Raw genomic sequence first — 16,043 nt, 5'->3', positions numbered from 1 at the left:
GTTGGCACCAGGTGGTGACCCCAAGCCTCTGGAGCAGACATCCCCAAAAGGGCTTCTTTCTTGACCTCCACAGCTGCCAGGGTTTCTGAGGTCCCCTGCCTAAGAACCCCAGGACAGGCTTGGAGGCCACCGCCTGTCTCATCCTGGTTCCCTCTCTCAGTGCCCCTGTGCAGAGCCCTCTGCCCAGAGCAGCAGCAGCATGCTGGGCAAGAGCTGTTGTCGGTTCTGGGAAGGGAGGGGCAGTGGGGGAAGGGAGCCGGCTGCCTCCCTCGTGCTCCGCTGGAGAATCCTGACCCTTCCCCTGGAGACGCGCCTGCATGGCTGACACCTCTCTCAGTGGCCCTGCACCCCTCCTTCCCCTTCCCTTCCCTGCTCTCCCTGGGCCTGTCCATTCCCAGTGCCCGAGCTGCGTGCTCCTTCCCCTTTCCCCCCACATCCCAACTCCCTTCAGGCCAGCAAGGCCACTGGACGGTGGTCGAACGAGTTCGACAAGATCATTATGGGATGGCAAGATCATCCTGATGACCTGCTCCTGGCGATGGGGAGGCAGGACCCCACCGAAACATGTAGAAGCCCAGTGTGGGCTAATTGGTGAGGGTCCCTTCAGACCAAAATCCTTTAAATGCGCACTCAACATTATTGAGGGGGGTGTGAGCCTCACACTGGGACTGGGGAGCGGGGAGTGGAGGGCACCCTCTGGTGCTGACGCTCCCCCTGCTCATTGTCCTGAGGAAGGTGAGCCCCACTGGGCGTGCGTCTGATCAGAGAAGGAGCCCAACCATGAACAGGACCAGCAAAGGCACCTCCTGTGGGGACAGAGCTGAGGACAGACAGTAGCATGCCCCAAGGACTGGTGATCCTGTGAGGTCAGCAGGTCTGAGGAGCAGTGCCTTTGTCTCCCAAATTTTTCAACACACCCATGAGGGGTCATCCTTGAGATGTTCACTGCTGTGTTTACGGGGGCGGGCAGGGCATTGAAAGCAAGCTCAGTGATCCTCACTGGGAGGGAGGAGGTCAAACCAGGGAGGTGCACACCTCGGAGGAGAACACAACTGTTGAAAGCAAGGAACCAGCGACACACAGCAACAAGCAGAGCCTTAGCACAGTGCTAAGTGAAATAGGTAAAAACAAGCAGCAACAACCACAATAACAAAATAGAATGAGAGGTGTAATACTGCTTACATAAACTTAGGACATAAGCATACAGCCCTGGTTGGTGTAGTTCAGTGGATCAAGTGCAGGATGAGAACCAAGGGGTCGCTGGTTCAATTCCCAGTCAGGGCACATGCCTGGGCAGCAAGCCAGGTCCCCAGTAGGGGGTGTGCGAGAGGCAACCACACACTGATGTCTCTCTCCTTCTCTTTCTCCCTTCCTTCCTCTCTCTCTAAAAATAAATAAATAAAATCTTTAAAAATATATAAGCATACAGATCAATTCATATTTTCAAGAACACATACCCAAACCAAACAAAACCCCAAACTCACAGGTACACAGAATAGATTTTTGGTTGCCAGAGGCAGGGAGTTGGGGGTGGGTGGGGGGAGAAATAAGTGAACAGGGACTAGAGTTACAAACTTTCATGTATAAATAAGTCATGGGGAAGTAATGTATATGAGGGGGGACTGAAAAAGACCCAAACTTATTTATAAAAAATTGTGTATTTATTCTTATATGTTCAAACTTCAGTCACCTACAAAGAACTCTCCACTTAATGCAATACACCTATTGGAACGTGTTTCCTACCACTCAAAATAGTCCTTGAACTTATCTATTTTGATGCACTTTAGTTCTTCCCCTGTTTTCTGTTTCACCTCTTCCACATCAGAAAAATGTTTCCCTTTGAGGACTTTTTTCAATCCAGGGGAACAACAACAACAAAACAATCTCGTCACTCAGGGCAAGATCAAGTGGATAGGGAGGGCAGGGAGCGGCGGGGGGGGAGGGGTGTCATGTCATTTTTGGCCAACAACTGCTAAACACTCAGCATGGTGTGGGCAGGAGCACTCACAAATCACCCATCATGAAATGGACAAACATGTTGAAAGAGCCTTCAAAAAAAACTCACCGAAGCCAAAGGCAGCCTCTCACGACAACACCAGCTGGTACACTGATGTAGATGGGTTCCTAGAACGCTCATCTAGCAGGGGAAGCCGGGACTACAATGGGCCTGCCCTCTGGAAGGTTATTCCTATTTTGGGGTCCCTCTCAGAGCACGATGACCACATAGCGTAGCATATGCATATACATAGCATTGCATAGCACAGTTAGAAAGTTGCTAAGAGGGATCTTGAAAGGTCTCATCGCAAGAACAGTAAATTTTTTTGTAACTATACAAGGTGCCAGATGTGAACTAGACTCACCATGGCAACCACTTCACAAAGCAGACACATAGCAAATCAACAGGGTGCACATCCGAAACTAACTTAATGTTGTGTGCCCAACGTCTCTCAATGAATAACACAAAGACCAACAAGTGGATGCACATTAAATGTGTTAGAAAGGCTAACGACGAAAGAGGAGGATGAGAATGAGAATACAAGGAGAAATAAATAAAACAAGAGAGGGGGCTTGCACAGACTAATGATGAATGATCGTGTGGAGCGTCGGAGATGCAACACCGAGTAGTCCAATGAACTTGACCTTCTGCATCTGGCCCTTCCACCCCGAACGTCCAAGCTCCATTCCCTGTCCCCAGGGAACTACCTCTCGGCCACCCTCCAGGCATGGGAGTGGGCATCCCCCAAGGAAGGACAGACCAGGGCAAGAGGCTTGCACAGGCCCTGGAAGCGGCTCAGGACTGTCTGCACAGGCCAAGCGTGTCATCTAGAAGGGAGGGCACAACCTGGCGGTCCCTGGGAGGACATGGCCTGAGTGAGGAGCCCACGGGCAGGGCCTCTCTTGCCTGGATCCAGGGGCTGCTTCCAACATGCACTTTCCAGGATCTTGGGTCTTCCCCTTCCTTGGGGCGGCCAGGTTACCAAGAGATAATGTATTCACCTGGTTTAAAGACCCAAATCCTCTGCCTGGGACAAAGACATCTAGGCTGAGCGGGGCACTAGGGGGGCTTTGCTGGGCTATTCAATTTGGAGCACAGTGGCCTTAAAAGGAAGACAGACAGACAAAATAACGAGTGGGGATTCTGATTCATTTGGTTTGTTTCCTGCTCGTTTCTCCCTGGCTGGTTGCCTACACAACATGCCTAATTTATGACTCTTCTGGGCTTTGGGGAATTTTCCTCTTGTATTCCACCCCTTCTTCCATGTTAGCTCTTCTGTCTCCTCTGATTGGAACATTCTCTGATGTTCCGAAGGCCACCATCTCCCCAGGAGAATCTGGTCCTGCGGGGGAAATGGCAGCTACAGGGGCCGGCTCTGCCCACCCAGCTAACTCTCCCCTTGCCCAGGTTTATACGTGCAGGTGGGTCGGAAGGGCTGCTCGGTGCTGGGTTACAAGTGCAGATTCTGAAGACTGTCTGCCAGACCTGAGTTGAAATACTGGCTCCACTGTGTATTAGCTTTGTAGTCTTGGGCAAATCACACAATCACTTTGGCCTCAATTTTCCATCTCAAACATCTCTAAAATAGGGACAACAGTAATTACGTCATAGGACCAATTAGGAGGACCTAATGAGAAAGTCCATAAAAAGCTCTTAATGGCTACCATACCGCAGTCCCTCAAAAACACGTCACCTGTTCTTGGGAACACTTCCTCCCGCTGTTGACTGTGCTCCTTCTGCCCCAAGGCTTGGAACCTTGGCATTAACTTTGACACCTTTCCCTCGTCTCTTGAATGTTCTCGATCATCTGTTGCTTCCCTTCTGTGCCTGCTGCTGCCATCTGTGCACCGTTATTTCCCACCATCCAAAATATGAGCCTTCAATTCAAGATAGACTGGTCTCTGTGGATCCTGGCAGTCCGATGTCCTGGGTTCAAACACAGTCTGTGCCATTTCTGAGTCGTGTGACCCTGGACAGGGCTCTTTGAGTTGGTGTGCTCATCCTGCAAAGTGCGGGTGGTAATGCGACTTCATTATCGAAGGACTTGACCTTTCTCCCGAAGTGGGCGTGTGGACCAACTAGGATAATGTGCCCACAGCACTTTGTAAACTTAAATCCTACAGGTATTAAGTTTTAGTCCTAGCAGCTCTGGCCCAGGACATCCTTCGTCCTTCCCTTTAAAGGGACACCTCGAGGCAAACTTCTTTCTGGTTGGAAAACCAGACCGAGGACTCAGCACTGTTCTGAAAGGGGCAAAAGGAGGAGAAAGAAGAAAGGGCCGGAGAAGAGGAGAGAGGACTCTGCCCCCCTTCCTGAGAATGCAGGTGTAGAGGGAGGGGCCAGGCACTTGCACTTCTTTCAATTGATCTGATGCCTGACCAGAGCCGTCTTTGGGGTCCCAGAAGGGGGTCGGGTGACAGACGTGTGCACAAGGAGAATGTGCTGTGTCTGCATGGACCGGAGGTTGACATGTGCTAACTGAGGAGGATGTGCTGGCGAGCGCACTGCCCAGTAAGGGAGGCGGGCTGGAGGGCGGGGTGTGGCGCTGGAAGGCAGTCCAGAGGCAGGCGGCAGGCTCCTTTGCAGGCTTCTGGAGCTCTTTCGGTTTTTTGGGACATGTCTCTTCCCAGAAGCTACAACTCCGTTACTTGGTACTCTCGCACAATGCATGCCCAGTGCCTGGTGTGCGCCATTTCACGGCAGTCCGGCCAGATCCCCGAGGTGGAGGTCTCCTTACTAAGACTAGAGATGGCAAAACGGGGGCTCTGAAACGTAAATTACTTGTGCAAATCCATGGTGAGAGGCAGGGCCAGGATCTGCATCCGCACCGCCTGTCCTAAAGTCCCGCCCCCTGGCCCCACACACACCAAGGTTACCTGAACTCAGGCCATTAGAGGCCTGTGCCAGTCCTCACGGGCTTTGACACACAGGAAAGCAGTGGGGTCCGTGGAAGGGCAGGCTTCCCTGGGAGGCTCAGGTCAAGGGGCCCCTCTGGGAGGAGGGAGATGGGCTCTGAATGGTTGTTAGTAAGTGCAGTGCAGGGGTGACCATCTTATTTAAAACCAGAAAAATACCCCTGCGGTTTACTAATAGAGGAGCAAGCAAGTGGATAGTGGGGAGGAGGGAGGATTGGTCATTGCCAAGGTGGCCCCCTTTCGTTTCCCTTGGGGGAGAAGAGTTCCGCTTTGCCGTGACTGGTGGGAGGCTGGAGGATCAGGGAAGCAGACCCGGGAGTGTCAGACAGTGAAGGTCAACCCTGCTGCGGATGACACACATCGAGAGAAGCGATCAGGTGCTAGCTGACAGAATTACAGAGGAAAATCCTGAGAAGCACATCGCTCATATCTGCGTGGCAGTTTACTGTTTACAAAGCCTATGGATTAACTCACTGTCTTCTAGAACCTCTGACCCGGAGGACACCTGGACCAGGGGTTCCCAAGCTGGACCAGCATCACCTGGGGACTTTTGTTACTATTCGAGAGCCCAGATCAGAATCTCTGCAGGCGGGAAGCTCTGTGCTCCCACCAGCTTCCTACAGGGAGCTGGGTTTGGGCACAGCTGATCTCAGCGGGGCCAGCAAGGACGGCCTCCTGGGCGCTCTCTCCCAGGCCCTGCAGTACCCTCCTGTCTCCAGTCCTTCTCCGCCCAGTCCCTTCAATCTGCCACCAGACTAAGTGCCCTAGAGCACATCTTATCAGGTCCCTTCCCTGCCCCCCTCTCTGGCTCCCTGAGGCTAAAGCCTGGCACTTGTGGTGCTCTGTAGACCGAAATACCAGCCCTCCCTCTTACCCCACCCCCACTCCCTGGGCAAAGCTCCTCTATAAAGGAAGTGTTTCCTGATTTCACCTCCCTGCCTGGAAGAGGTGCTGTGTGTCTTCAATTAGCGCTGCTCTCGGGTTTTGTAGTTATCTGATTACAGGTCCATTCCCTGACAAAAGACCATGGGGAAGGGACCCCTCCGGCATGGGGCTGTGTCTTGTTCATCTCAGTATTCCACATGTCTGGTCGGGGACTGACAAGTGCTGGGAGCTCTACAAACACTGAATGAATGAGTGAGTGAATGAGCAAGTGCATAGACTCACTCATTCTGCATAATGAGCTGTCATTTAAGTCCACTTTAGATGAAGCAAGCCTCCAGAACAGATGTGTTCAGTGTGAGCACACCTTGCTCAAAGGCCTCAGTGTCGCTGTCTCGTTTCTTTATTTACCACAAATTAAGTGGAGCCTAAAGAGTCTAACGAGGAGCTGGACGACTCTGCTTTGGGTTCAATACCACATTTCATAGCCACTTGATGTTTCTGAAATAATCTCATTTCCCACATTATTAATAATACTGCTTTGTAAGTCAAAGGACGTCAAGTTCGCCTAATGGACTTGATCTAATTCACCCTCCCATATTCCTGATGGTCAGGGAGGTCTCGCTCCCTTTTCCTGGCAGCAGGCCCCATGCGGCCACTGTGCAGGCAGAGCTGGTAGCCGGGTGCCAGTGGGGAACGCAGGCGCCCCGCTCTCCCCACCAGCCCAGCCACCGGGCCCTGGACAGGGACCCTCCGGCCACCCTGTGCCTGGCCCTGGATCTGCCTGACTCTGGATCTGCCTGACACCCAGTGCTGTCTCTGCCACCCTCCGGAGGGGAAGGATCTCAGAAGGGACTAGCTAGCTGAAGGTGGGGGAGGAGCACCCACTCCAGATTAGGCTCCTGGCTGTTCTGGAGCCTTCCGTGACATGTGAGGAGGGGCTAAGTGGCAGTTTAGGTGAAAACAACATGCCATCTTGCCCCAGCTGGTGTGGCTCAGTAGACTGAGTGCAGGTCCACGAACCAAGGGGTTGCCAGTTCGATTCCCAGTTAGGGTACATGCCAGGGTTGTGGGCCAGGTCCCCAGCTGGAGGCATGAGAGAGGCCAAGGCCAAATGATGGATAGATCTCTCACATATTCATGTTTTGCTCTTCTTCCTCCCTCTCTTCCCCTCTCTCTAAAAATAAATAAATAGACTCTTTTTAAAAAGTAGTAATTAGGGCTATCTGCAAACTGTCAGTCAATACTGTTCACTGTAGCTTTATATAGGAGTGACAATCTGGAAGGAATCAAAACACTTCACAGCAAGGGGAAAGTTAAATAATTAGGTTCATGTAGAACATCCAGGGAAAATTATATTAACATAAATACTGCTGAGCAAGCAGGCTACGAAACAACATCACTGACACTCTTCACGCATGTTTATGTAAAGAAAAACAATTATGTATCCATACAGCTTGGGGGGTGGTGTGGGAATAATATATCCAAAAAGGCTAACAGATTTTTTAAAAGGCAGAACTATATGTTATTATTTCTCCATTTCGCTTTTCAATGTTTTCCAAGTTTTCACCTTGAACTCACATACCTTTGATACATTGTGAAGAAATACTTGCTAAGAAGAGAAACAAAGTAAAGCCTGTGGTCCCACCAGAGGCCCAGGATCCCCAGGTGCACCCCAAACCGGATGGCAGGCTGCAGGATAAGCCTTTCTGGGTCCCCACTGGGCGTCCTCTCATTGTGTCCGAGGAAAACCTCAGCTGGAAGACGTGGGCGTGAAGGAGAGAGAATGCGCTACCGACTCCCACACATGCTTTAGAAATGCCTGTATTTATAGCCTGTGCAGCGACCTTTCTAGTCAACAGCAATTTATGCTTTCTTAATTGGTTTTCTTGAAACAGGCAGTGGTGACTTATGTCCCAGGCGAGGGAGGAGCACATCCATCCCAGGCCTGGGTGAGGCCTGGGGGTGGATGGGGAGGGCCTGGGGAAGGGGGTCGGGGGTGGGATTCAGGGCCCAGGGTGGGGGGCAAGCAGGAGAGGCTAGACCTGTCCTCTTCACAGGCTCCTGCCACGCTGAATTACAGTGCCTTTAATTGATCTGGTGAATCACAGCAAGGACTGGCCGGAGAGACTGAGTTCTGAGTGAATAACCTCTTGATGTTCTATATTTACTTCTCCTCCTGTAGTGACGTCCGTGGCCAACCTTGAAGGTTAGGCAGCTTTTTTCTTCCAGATTTGGGGACCACCTGCCGGGTAGCCAGGCAACAGAAGAGGCCAGCTTGCCTGGCAGCATTGAAGGGACAGGGATGGGGAAGATGCAAGTCACTCATTAAGTCAGAGAAAGAAAGCAATCACAGGAAGGGGAGTGAAAGGGATGCCCTAGCCCCCAGCAGCCAGCTTTTGTCACCGTCGCACGGCTCGGTTCTGGGCCATCTCCTACATAAAAGAGCCGAGATGGAGCATCTTTCTCTCTTTCTTGGGCACATAACAGGAATCCAGCAAACGTTAGTCTATTCGTCCTTCTAATTCCGTGTTTCACAAGTACAAGGTTTTCGTCTTCACAAGATCAGCCCCTCTAGGGATGATGCCATGTGGTCTTTTCTCTGGGCTTGGCCATGTTGGCATAGTGGACCCCCGGAATGGCACAGTGGACCCCCGAACAGCACAGTTTGAACTACGCAGGTCCACTCACATGTAGGCGGTTTTCAATGCATGTGTACAGTACTGTAAATGTATTTTTTTCTTTTTTAAAATATTTTATTTATTCATTTTTAGACAGAGGAGAACGGAAAGAGAAAGAGAGGGAGAGAAATATCAGTGTGTGGTTGCTTCTCACATGCCCCCCGACTGGGGGCCAGGCCCACAACCCAGGCATGAGCCCTGACTGGGAATCAAACAGGTGACCCTTTGGTTCACAGGTCAGTGCTCCATCTACTGAGCTACACCAGCCAGGGCTGTATTTTCTCTTCTTTATGATTTTTCTTAATAACATTTTCTATTGCTCTATTCTTAGAATACAGTATCTAGGACATAAAATATAAACAGTGCTAATCAACTTTTCATTATGGATAAGGCTTCTGGTCTACAGCAGATTATTAGAATTTAAGTCTTGCGGGGAATCAAAGGTTATACGTGGATTTCTGTCCGTGCAGGGGTGGGGGGTGGTACTTCCAACCCCCTGTGGTGTCCCAGGACAATGGGACTGAGGCTGAAGCTGGAGGCAGAGTCCAAGGAGAAGTGTAGGAGATCACGCAGGAGCGCACCCCCGTGTGCCAGGCACTGCCTTCACGGCGCACATAGCTCATCTTCACAACGAAGTCCACAGCACAGAATTGTCTCTTTTTCGGACCAGTCAAGAGAGACTAAATTGACTTACCCAGGTTACTCAGAAGCAACATGGTTTTGGGTCCCCCACTCGGACCCCTCCACCACCACCCCTGGTGCAGTGGGCCTAGAACGCTGGGTTCCAGGAAGGGGAGGAGGCAGAAGTAGCTACAGCATCCCCTGGGAGGTGGATGGACATGAGAAGCTGTCCAGAGGCGGGGCAACAGCCCTTAAGAATCCAGGTCTCCATGAGCAAAGGGCCCCAGGCAGCCTTACAAGAAAGATGGAGGCTGTGTCCTGCAGCCTCTCGCACAGCTCCTTCGACAAATGGGAAGATCTTCAAATGCAGCTCCCCCCCCAAACACGTGGCCTGGCCTCACCCGGTCCCTGCTGACAGATGCCTACCGGGCCCCCTTCGCCCGTCCATCTCTGCCCCAGCACCCCTCACATTAGCGCCCTTCTCATCCCCTCTCCATCTGCTAATTCAATGAGTCCTGGGTCTGTTAAATTAAGCCCACTGCTGCCTTGCCAGAATCCTCTAACAGCCCTAATTGGAAAAACTGCTTCAACCTCTGCCCATCACAGCTGATTACATCTGTGAGTAGAGGGGCCTGGTCCTTGTCCAGGCTTGCACGCCCCTCGCAGGCCCGTGAGATCACCGGCCGGCTCCCTGGGGCTGTCTGCGGCTACGGGAGTCTGCCCTGGGAGGCGCCTTCTCCACCCCCAGGGGCAGCAGCTGGCCTCCTAAGGCTTTGCCTCTGACAGCAGAAACCAATTTGTGCTCATCACAGGGAACTGGAACCAACTCGGTCTCAAAATGCGGAGTCTTTTTTCCTGTAACTTGCATCCACAATCCCAGTGGAATCTCTAACTAGCGGGGAGGGTTTACACCCACAAAAGGTACACTTGCCTCAGGGAGCCATCTGGGGGAAGCACAGTACAACCGTGTCCTAGTTTCCGGGTGCCCGCTCACTTGAGTCCCTTTCTCGGGGCTCAGAGCAGCCAGCCAGCCAACACGGAGCTCTTTGAGCAGCTATTTTGGTCTGGACGCCCTGTGGCCAGAAATGGGAGCCGGGGACACAGGCGGCCAGTCACTCCTCCTCATTAAAACACCATTTAAAAAAACTTGTTGCAATAAAATTCACATAACATTCAAATTTTAAGCATTAAAAGTATAATTCAGTAGGACTTTAGTACCATCACCACCTAATTACAAAATATTTTCATCACCTCAAAAGAAACCCTGTATCCATTAGGCAGTTACTGTCCATTTTCCCCCCACCCCGGGCAACCATGAATCTCCTGTCTGTCTCTGAAATCACAGGGGTTAAGACTCATCTGCATACCTGCTTCCCCCCTTTCCATCTTTACACTCTTTTCCTAACTAGGTACTGAGAGACCTTTGCATGAAGCACATTGGATGCTTGTACTTCCGAAATCTCAAAGTGCTTAAAAATGACAGGTTCCTCCCTTCTCGCCCAGCATTGTGATTGACAGGTGCCCTCTGTCCCAGCATCTCCAAGACGCTGAGATGCACACTCCCGAGTCTCTGGTTTACATCTGGGAACACAGCTGTAGTCTAGCTTACACAACCAGATGTTGTTAGACGTTTAACCAGTGTGAAGAACTTCAGTTATTTTGGCATGAAGAATAAGGCCTTTTAAGCAAACGTGAGAAACCACAAAGATAGTTACTGCAAACTGTTTTGGGGCAGGTAGTGGGACAAGACTCATGAAATCTTCAGCGAGCAACAGAATCCCCTGGAGGGCTCGCAACAATGCATTGCTGGCCCCAGCCCCCCAATTTTGGATTCAGCAGGTCTGGGGTGGGCCAGGGAATGTGCATTTCTAACAGGTTCCCAAGTGGTGTTTGTGCTGCGGGCCCAGCACCACACACATGAAGAAGAACAGACCCAGCGCATGCGTGGGCTCCACCCCTGCATCGACGGACGGCCGCCGCCTGGAAGAGCAATCACCATCTCATGCATCTGGCTCCGTTCTTGCGTCACTCCCTCGAGCTAATTGATTATAGTCACTGGTAAATAACATTGCTTGGTTTTTCTTTTTTTTTTAAGATTTTATTTATTTATCTTCAGAGGGGAAAGGAAGGAGAGAGAAGGAGAGAAATATCAATGTATGGTTGCCTCTCATGAGTCCCCTGCTGGGACTGGCCTACAACCCAGGCATGTGCCCTGACTGGGAATTGAACCGTGATCGTGTGGTTCGCAGGCCCGTGCTCAATCCACTGAGCTACATCAGTCAGGGCACATTGCTTGGGTTTTCATTAGTATGTTTTACATTCAAAATTTTCCATTTTGTTCAAGGCTCAAAGCTCAGCAACTCCTTCATGTGCTTGCAAAGGGCATAATCAAATTGTAAATAATTTCCATGCTGAAGAGAGCCGTGACTATAAGTTGACAGATTATATTCTCCTGCTAGTTATGGTTGCCTCTGAGGTCCTGGCCTATAACAAAAAAACATGTTTGCCTAGTCCTGGCCATTCTGGCCCATCACCTGTGGGGCTCTCTTTTAAATAAATGTGTGTCCTGGCTTGTCTCATTATATCCACTTGAACCTGTGCAGGGGTTGGAGCCAAGGTCAGACTTCAGGTCAGGGCCAGGCAATCCTTCAGGGCATGCACGCTTTGCAAAAACAACCCTATCTCTTCTGAAAAGAATTGATAATATTTACCCCAACAACAACTTCACACACACATATGTGCCTTTATCATTTGCATAGTATTTTCATGTCATCTAATATAAAGCTCAAAGCAATGCTGTGATGTGACATGAGGTGGGACAATACTGTTATTCTATTTAACACACACAGCAGCTGAGGCCCAGTTTATTGAGGCAATTTTCCCAAGGTCCCCCAGCCAGTGGAAGCCAGGCCTCTGACCAAGGCCACGGCCACGGCCACATATCACCACTTTATCATTCACATGGATCCCTTTGGAGGCCTTGGGACCTCCACTTGAAAACAACATAAATCTATCAGTTCATCTACAGTGGGAGAGCAAAAACCAACGGAGCAGATAAGCAGGAAATGTGAATGCCTATTACGACTCCATTTTTAGTCTCAACTGCCAAAATGCAAAACCATGTTCCCTGGAACATTTCAGTCTATTCGTTTAGCTGAAACATCATCTTGTCACTGCCTGGGCTCCTTCTCTGTGAGACCCACTAACCAGGTCCCACCGGGGCTTTTAAGGCCTTGGGAGGAAGCAGCTCCCTGTGTGAGCTAAGAGCCACCCCCGAGTAAACCAAGTTCTCTCGATCTCTTTAAAGTCCTGTGAGGTCAGGACATCATCAGGCCAGGGCTGGGGTGGGGGGCACCTGGGCTCTCCTGGGGCTGCTTCATCCCCCCACCTCCCTCTTCTAAAAGGCTCTGATCCAACCTCTTTTTTCTACTCCTGCCACCAGTACCTGGGTCAGAGCCTAGGAAACCCTGGCAGACTATCGACAGTATAAAATATTTTAAATGCTTATTTTGATATCCCTTTTATTGACTTCTTTTTTAAATAACATAAGCATTAATAAAGATTTTTTAAAAGTCAAGGAAACTAAAAACCACCCAGTTCATACCCCAGGACAGTCACTGTTAATACTTTGTATCATTTTTCAACACAGGAGTCTCTATGGAAATATTTAGGTTTTATTCTCAGAGATAAAGATGAAAGCCTAACATTCCTTGCCTCCCTGGCTCGGTCTTATCTCTGATAAGATGTTTCAGCCCACGAATCTCTTTCCTAAGCTCTGTAATTCTAGCCTGGAGCCTGAGACACACGGGCATCAAGCCTCTGTCTGTGTGTCTGGCTGGCAGGTCTGTTAGTCCCTGCTGTGTTTGAAGGGACAGTGTTACCAGGCGGGGTGGGTGGTACCAGACTCTGCTGCAACATCCTTGGTACCTACTACCACACCCCCCCCCCAATACACACACACATACATGACTGTATGTTAATTGTACAACCCTCTTTGGAATGCTACTGTCCTTCTAGTTGGATAGAAAACATGGATCAAGGCCTCATTTTTTTTTTCGGATTTCATGGTATGGGAAATGTCTTCCTGGGGTATGTGACCATCCACTCCTCTAACCACAGGTCTAGGTACCAACCACAGCCCTTCAGGCACACGCTGTCTTGCTCTCTAGGATTCCAGGGGGCCTGAGACCATCCTTACGCTGCCTTTTACTTTTATAAAGTGCTGTTCCCAGGTAGGTGCTCGGGGTTGGTTAAACTGAAATTGGTAATGGATATGTAAGGCCTTGGGCCCTCCCTGCTTCACCTGATCTGTCCTGGGGGGGGCACCTCCTTCTTGTAGCCACGGCCAGTGGGGTGTGAGGCAGCGGCTCTGGCCACCCATGACCTTCCCTGGGCCAGCTGGGGTTCTGTACTCAGAGTTCATGGTGGGCAGACATGTATAGTCATGGCTGCCAGGGTAAGAAAATGGTTCTTTAGATGTCACCTCAACCCACAAAGGATTTTAGGTGCTTCCAAAATTTTTAACATTCAGTAGGATACAAATTAAACAGATAAAGATGGCAAGGAGGGCAGCATGGCGATGAGGGCCCGGCCGTGACGTTGGTATGCGGAATGGCGGCAGGTGGGCTCCAAACCCAACTCTGGGCTCCGCAGCAACCACAGCAAAAAGGGAAGTATGGTCAGTTAGAACGAATCCCTGTTTAGGAGGAGCTCGGGCTTGCTTTTCCCCACGCCTTGCAAGGATTCTTCTGAGGGTCCTCTTCAAAGAGAGGCTGAGATCTATACAGAAAGGTTGTTAGCTACTGCGTTGCCACCAACATAAAAAGGCAGCTTCTGATTGTGTCTCCTGGGCAGCCCGAGGAGCTAACACCCGAGTACAACTCTCCAACAGGGCATGTGCCAGAGGGTCAGAGCATCCAGACCCACAGCTCTCGGGCGGAGGAGCCTTGGGCGGGTGGCGGAGTGGGGTGGTGGTCTGGGGGGGCTGGCTTCCCAGGCATGGAGCCTCCTCATGCATCTCGCCCGGAGCATCTCTGCTTTTCCATCTCACATATTCGAGTTCGGGGTCAGCTGTGTGACACACGGGTTTTGCATCAAAATACTGAAGTCTAACAACCTGTCATGAGTAATATTTCTCTTGACTGACCTTTTGACAAGCATTTGCCAGCCGAATTTAAGTTCATGTTTACATCTGGGGGCAAAAACGGAGAAGGTTTCCATTACTAAGAACACAGGCAGAAGGACTGAAAACGAGGTCCTTAAACAAGTACGCGTGCAATGTGTTCCCAGAAGCCCCATTCGCTCACACACCAAACGTTCATCCGTGGATGAATGGATGAAAAATTGCGGCATCTACATCCAATGGAACATTCTTCAACCACAAACAGGAATGACATTTTGAAACATGCTGCGTCGTGGAGGAACTTCAACACCATGATGTTAAGTGAAAGAGGCCAGACACAAAAGTTCTCATATTATGTGATTCCGTTTATGTGAACTCCCTGAATTAGGTCACTTCCCAGGGACAGAACGCAGACTGGGGAGAAACCACAGAGCAGGCGTGGGGTTTCGTTGGGAGCGATGGGGATGCGGAACTAGAGGGAGGTGGGCAGTGACGGTGCCACACTGCGAATGTACCAAATGCTGCCGAATTGAGCACTTTAAATGGTTATTTTATGTTATTTCAGTTCAATACATCAAACAGAAAAGCTTGGAGGGCAAATCACCAATGCTGCCGATGACAGGCCATGTCACGATGTGACAGTCAGCCACACGGAGGGGAGAGCTGGCACCCTCATGAAAACGAATGAGCTCCGTCTGCGCCGACACACGCATTCCTCCTTACAGGGCACAGCGCGGGGTCTGTGGCCACGAGGGAATGTCAGGCGGGAAAGGGGCAGGTGGCCTCCGTCGCATGTGGTTCCTGCCTGGGACTCATACACTGCTCTTCTCTCTTCAGCACCGGGCCCACAGTAACTACTCTGGGAATGCCGACTGGCCAACTAGACCCCAGATGGGTGTGGGCCCTATAAAGAAAGTCCATGATTTACCTATTTAACTCACCTGACTGTGTAACTATGTCCCTACTGCCCTTCATCCCCATCTATTCACTGGGCCTCACCTGCTTTTGAATTTATAGCAGAGAATTAACGAGAATAAATCTTTCCTGCCCAGGACCCCACAGAATGTATCTTGTGGGTGGAATTAGGCTCAATCTCAATGGAGATACAAAGTCAGACTCCTCTCTCTTCTGTTCTTTCCTGCTAGATCAAAGGTCAGCCTCAGCTGGTTTTCTGAGCGGCCTCAAAATATGCCCTGGGTGTCATGTGCTCACCCATAAGACAACATGCTCTTTCATAGTTTCATCCCTCCCTCCCTCCCCCCCTCCCTCCCTCCATCCATCCCTCCATCAATTCATCCATCTATCCATCCATTCCTCGATCTGTCCACCCACCCATCCATCCATCTATCCCTCCATCCATTCATCCGTCAATTTATCCATCTATCCATCCATCCCTCCATCCACTCATCGATCCATCCATCCATCTGGTTGATATTTATTGAGTATCGAGTGTCCATCATGTGCCCAGCACTGAGCGAGCCTACTACTGGAGCTGCAACTGTGGACAAGCTAGGCAGGGGTCCCTGAAGAGGGAAGTGTGGACCCCCGCCACAATGACAAGTGTGCAGGGGCTTATGGGAGTATTTCCCAGTAGAGCAGACAGGCCTGGGGGCTCTGAGCATGCAGGATTCACTGAACTGAGGTAAAGGATTACATCAGTAGGAGCCAGCATGGAGCAGGGATCCTTCAGCACCTGGGAGTGGAAACGAGCTGTCCTGGCTACCCTGGCCATGACCTCCACCTTGACCTCCACCCTGACTGAGGGCAGGTCAGGACATCGAACCCCACCGGGAACTGGGACATTCAGTGCTACTGGTACCAGCTCA

General features: G+C 50.7%; 1 protein-coding gene across 1 annotated transcript in view; it reads right to left on the bottom strand.

Annotated features, from left to right (window-relative positions):
- LOC118979168 (protein FAM163A) overlaps positions 1-16,043 on the bottom strand; it is a 47,616-nt gene that overhangs the window by 8,685 nt on the left and 22,888 nt on the right. The window lies entirely within an intron of this gene.

Source organism: Sturnira hondurensis, unplaced genomic scaffold (assembly GCF_014824575.4).
Source record: "Sturnira hondurensis isolate 20B ecotype Veracruz unplaced genomic scaffold, ASM1482457v3 Scaffold0022215, whole genome shotgun sequence".
Taxonomy (NCBI): Eukaryota; Metazoa; Chordata; class Mammalia; order Chiroptera; family Phyllostomidae; genus Sturnira; species Sturnira hondurensis.
The sequence above is the reverse complement of the archived record's forward strand: the minus strand, read 5'-3'. Positions and strand labels throughout refer to the sequence as shown.